Genomic DNA, 5,304 nt, shown 5'->3' with positions numbered 1-5,304 from the left:
CGCCATGCCCCCCTCCTTCCTGAGAACCTCCATGCGCCATGCCCCCCTCCTTCCTGAGAACCTCCATGCGCCATGCCCCCCTCCTTCCTGAGAACCTCCAGGCGCCATGCCCCGCTCCTTCCTGAGAGCCTCCAGGGCCCACAACCTGGAGACTCTAGTCTGGAGGCAATGTACCCCAGAGAACAGTCTCCTGAAGATACAGTTGGGGAAACTATCTTCATCCCACCGAGAACACCGATGAGGTCCCTTCCACGGCCAGAGCCGACCCCACCCCTGGACTTCACTGACCTCTTGCCCAATGCCCAGAGCTCAACCCCTCGACCTGCTGACCTCCTGGGACTTCAATAGGAGTCACCGCTGCCACATCTGTCTGGTCTCTTTGGTCTTCACTTGAGACGTCTCCCTCCTCCCAATGCGCCTGATCAGTTCCTCCTTGCCTGTACCTGTGGTTTTGTCACAGGCGGGAAGGACTGCAGGGCGATGGACTCCGTTTGCTCACAACCCAGACCACCCTGGCACTGAAGTTCTGGAAACGCCTCCGGCTCCGTTTACGAGAGCTCCCTTCTCTCCAAGCCCACTGCCTTTGGGGCCAAGGCCAAGACCCTCAGCCCAGGTGACCAGGCCACGGTCCAGCTGGATTTGGGACCCTTTGTCCCTCTTCCCCCTCGGGTCATTTGCTGTGACAGTACAGAGCTCTTGGCCTCCTTACCCCGGCACTGGGTGCCTGAAGGGCGTGCTCACGTCCTGATCTAGCGGGGCCTGCAGCCCGCACAGCACAATGACGTCTCCGTTCCACAGGGCGTAACACCACTCACGCCTTTGAGGCAATGCCGACTTGTGGTGACCCTGTAGGACAGGGAAGAACTACCCATGTGGGTGTCCCAGACCACCACTCTTTGTGGGAGAACAGGGCTCAGCTGTGGGTCCACGGCATTCCCTGCTCTAAGCACGTCCAGCAGCCGCACTGGGGGCTGGGCTGGTGTGCACTGCAATCCCTCCTGCCTGCAGAGGCTCCCAGGCTGCTGCCAACTGCTGTTTCCACAGCCCTGGGGAAAACCTGCGTGGTGGGAAGTCGGGGAACAAGGATAGCCCACCCCCTGGCATGGGGGGGGGGCGGTGGAGACCCGCAACTTCTCTGTGCTCCACGGACTGTGGGGAGATGCTGGACCTGCCTAGTGGAGCCTGCCAGGTGTGAGGGGCAGGGGGATGGCAAGAGCTGGGATGGGCCCCGCAGGACCACAGTGAGCACACTCAGGCCCACCCAGTCTGAGAAGCGGAGGAGGACACAGGGGAAGGTGCTGACTCAGGGTCCCTGGTCCAGTGTCAACCCCACCCCCTTCCCACATCGTGTAACAAGTCCCTGGCCAGCCCTACAAAGAGGACTCTGCTAAGGCCCAAGGCAATCTGTCCCCAGGAAGCCCAGCCACCATGGGCTACAATCAACCACTAGGAATGGATGGGCCCCCTGGGCTGCAGAAGGCCCCAGAGTACTGGGCAGTGGCCCCACCGCTGTGAGTGCTGCCAGGGGGACGACATGCCCTGGGCTTGCAGGAAGCCTCGTGCCCCTTGCTCTGTGGCCCCTGCCTGTTCTGAGCCAGCAGCTGCGCTCAGGAGCCGAGGCCAGGTAGGACCGGCTCAGTGTGGCTCATTCCGAAGTCTGAGGGTCCAGGCAGTGCCGAGCAGCTGAGTCCTGTGAGTTCCAGCAAGCATCCCGGAGGAAAACCTGTCCTTGGATCCAGAAGCTGCCAGGGTCACCTGGTGGGATCAGCAAGCACAACTGCTGGGCCCACAGCTGGGCCCTGCGCATTGCCGGCACCCCACGCCCGACTTATTACTGTAGGGCTTGGGGGAGCTGTTTGTTCCTTGGATATGGTCAACACTGGGTCCCAAATTAGCCAAACAACGTCGCTGGGGACTTCTTCCCTGTGACTCCCAGGGGCCTGGGGACAGCCTGACCCGGGCCGGCACCCTGTGGTGTGGTCCAGCCCCCTCAGGACTACAGGTCTCTGTCTCTGGGCCTAGCTTCTTCCTGTGCAACATAAGAGCCAGGAGGCCAGTCCCTGCTCAGCCAGCCACAGGCTTGCTCAAGAAGGAATGGAGCCTACGGTATCTCCAAACCCGGCCAAACTCACTGCCGACTCGCAGAGACCTTTTAGGACAGGGTGGAACGGCCCCTGTGGGTTTCCAAGACAGTAACTCTTTACGGGGGACAGAGAGAGAGCCTTGTCTTTCTCTCTCGAGTGGCTGGTGGTTTCAAACTGCTGACCTTGTGCTTAGCAGCCGAACATGTAACCACTTCTCTAGCCAGATGGCGTTCCTTCTTCCTCCCCCATCTCAGAGTGTGCTTATCTCTGCATGACCCAGGGCACCCAGTGTCAGTTTCCAGCACACTGGCTGCCCCACCCTCAGCTAAGGTGCCCAGAAGCTCCCTGGAGAGATGCCATCACCTCTGTTTGGTGCTGCTGGGGCCTGCAGTGTCAGGGACAGGGCTTTTCCCAGCTGCCCCAGTGGCACATCGTCAGCACCATTTCACGGGCCAGGGAGCTGAGGGCCGGAAGGTAGGAGCTCCCAGGTCACACAGCTAGCAAGGGCACAGGCTAGCTCTGTCCTGCCTCTCACCTGGACAGCCCGGCCGGACACCTGTAGCACGCCTGACCACACCATGAGAACAAGCCTGTCCCTTCCAGAGCCTGGAGGACGTGGCAGACCGTGGGCGAGTCCCGGATGAGCAGGAGCCAGGTTGTGTGCCGATGAGAGAGGCGGGGTTCACCAAGTTCGTGCTGGTGAAGGGGATGGGGGTTCGTGGAGAATAGGGGACCCCTAAGAGGAGGTAGGGGGGACATGGGTCAGACGGTGGAACATGGACTTGGGGCTGGAGACAGTGGAAGTCCCGTGGGTGCCATAACCGACGTCCCACCTGGCAAGTGGCCTACAGATGGCTGGGTGAGATGCCCCCCGGGGGCCTGCTTTCATTTTATTGCCTTGGCAAATCAGGCTCCTTAGGGCAGCCTCAGTTTCCCCACTGCATCCTGCACCGACCTTGTGGTTTGGGGCTGCCGCATCCCCAGGGCGTGTGGGTGGGGCTCAGAGATCTGAGCTGCTGTTTGCAGACCTTTCTCCTCTCACACTAGTACACCTTGCTGGTACACCACCTTGATAGTACACTTTGCAAGTACGCATTATTAGTACACCACCCTGCTGGTAAACCACCTTGCTAGTACACCTTTTTAGTACACCACCTTTCTAGTACACCACCTTGCCAGTACACCTTGCTCGTACACCACCTCCCTAGTACACCACCTTGCCAGTATACCTTGCTAGTACACCACCTTGCCAGTATACCACCTTGCCAGTACACCTTGTAGTACACCTTGCTAGTAAACCACCTTGCCAGTACACCTTGTAGTACACCTTGCTAGTACACCACCTTGCCAGTACACCTTGTAGTACACCTTGCTAGTACACCACCTTGCCAGTACACCTTGCTAGTACACCACCTTGCCAGTACACCTTGTAGTACACCTTGCTAGTATACCACCTTGCCAGTACCCCTTGCTCGTATACCACCTCCCTAGTATACCACCTTGCCAGGCCAGTACACCTTGCTAGTACACCACCTTGCCAGTACACCTTGCTAGTACACCACCTCCCTAGTACACCACCTTGCCAGTACACCTTACTTGGAGTGGTGGTTATTTGCCACAGAGTTAGTTCGAGGGCAGAGGGCAGACTAGAACAGCCCCAGGGGGCTCCCAGGCCTGGCAGCCTTTCCAGAAGCAGATGTCTGGATCTCCCTCCCGGGAAGTCTGGGAGTTAAAACCGTCAGGCCTTCCTTGTGGTTAGCTGCTGAGCACGTCACCACCACACTAGGGTGCATTCTCTCTGCTGGGGGTTTGGGTGAAAAATAAGACTGAGAGATTTTTCTAAAGCATCAATAACCAAACCAGCACAGTGCTCTCGAGTCAAGGCTGCAAACCTTCACCAGAGCAGACAGCCTCAGTTTTCTCCCAAGGAGCAAGCGGGTGGGTTTGAACATGGGACCTGGAGATGAGCAGCTTACCCGACCGCGACCCCAGGGCTCCTCTGCAGCAGAAAAGGTAGGCCAGAATCAGCCCCGTCTGAGAGACAGACGGACAGGGTCTAGGTTACCCGAGAAGGAGCTGGCGATGTTTTCATACTGCAAGCTGCGCAAAAGGAATTTAAATCCACAAAGCTGCTTACGTGTGTGGATTGAACGGGTGCTAAGCATGGCGTCTCAGACACCCGCACACTAGGGCGTGTCACGTGGTAAAGACCGGAGAGGCCGCCCGCGGCTCCCAGCCCCCAGGGAAGGGCTCTGCAGAGGAGCGTGCAGCTGCAATCGGACAGAGAAAAGACTCCCTCCTAACTCCCTGCAGACAAGTTCATGTCCACGCGCAGAGAAGCTGGATCTGAGGCTGTACCTATATGGGAAGTACAAAGCCTCATCTTCCTCCCGCACAGCAGATGGTGGTTTTGAACTGCTGACCATGTGGTTAGTAGCCCAATGCATAACTGCCAGGCCACCAGGGGCCTTGACCCTGCCTCAGGGGTTGGACAGCTAGTTCTGAGGTACACACGTCAAGAGCTCTGCGAATCAGATAGTCCAGCCCAGGCTTAAAGAGGCAGCCTCTCTCCTGCTCCCCCTGGCGTAAGTCGGAAAAGCATTGAACCTCAAGGTTGGCAGTTCAAAACCCAAGGGCAGTTTCTCTGAAGAAAGATGAGGCTGTCTACTCCCATAATGATTTCAGCTTCAGAAGCTCTATATGGGGGTCTAGATGAGCCAGAATTGACTTATGGGCCATGAGTTTCCAATTTACGCGCATCTTGGTGGAGTGGTGGGTAAACGCTGGGTTGCTAACCACAAGGTGGGCAGTTCAATACCACCAGGTGCTCCATGGGAGAAAGATGAGGCTCTGTGTTCCCTTAAAGATTTACAGTCCCTCCGGGGCCAGGGTGAGGCACCCCATCAGACTAGATCAGAAAACACTCCTAAAGATCAACAAACAGACCTTGAACTATTTATAAGCTTTTCTTTCTTTTCTTTTGTTGCCCTCGGAGTTGTTGTTGTTTTGTTTTCTTTTGTTGCTTTGTTTTGCTCTATCTTGGTTTTTTTGGGCATAATATTATCTCTGCAGGTCTATCTAGATAAGATAGGCGGGATAAACAATCTGGAGGAGAAAACAACGGGACTCAGGTTCCTGGGGGACATGGGAGAAAGGGAGGCAGGGGAAAGGACGTGGTGTTAACAAACCCAGGGGCAAGGGAACAACAAGTGATCCAAAA

General features: G+C 57.0%; 1 protein-coding gene and 1 long non-coding RNA gene across 2 annotated transcripts in view; one reads left to right on the top strand and one right to left on the bottom strand.

Moving 5' to 3' along the window:
• The window catches only part of ST3GAL1 (ST3 beta-galactoside alpha-2,3-sialyltransferase 1), a 56,323-nt gene that overhangs the window by 15,932 nt on the left and 35,087 nt on the right, over window positions 1–5,304 (bottom strand). The gene's annotated exons all lie outside the window — the stretch shown is intronic.
• The window catches only part of LOC123520991, a 6,471-nt gene continuing 3,726 nt past the window's right edge, over window positions 2,560–5,304 (top strand). The window contains exon 1 of the long non-coding RNA XR_006679501.1: window positions 2,560–2,739. This is a non-coding gene — a long non-coding RNA (uncharacterized LOC123520991). The remainder of the gene's footprint in view (window positions 2,740–5,304) is intronic.

This window comes from Echinops telfairi, unplaced genomic scaffold (assembly GCF_000313985.2).
Source record: "Echinops telfairi isolate 266 unplaced genomic scaffold, ASM31398v2 ScPeMD7_1;HRSCAF=3_0, whole genome shotgun sequence".
In the NCBI taxonomy this organism is placed as follows: Eukaryota; Metazoa; Chordata; class Mammalia; order Afrosoricida; family Tenrecidae; genus Echinops; species Echinops telfairi.
The sequence above is the reverse complement of the archived record's forward strand: the minus strand, read 5'-3'. Positions and strand labels throughout refer to the sequence as shown.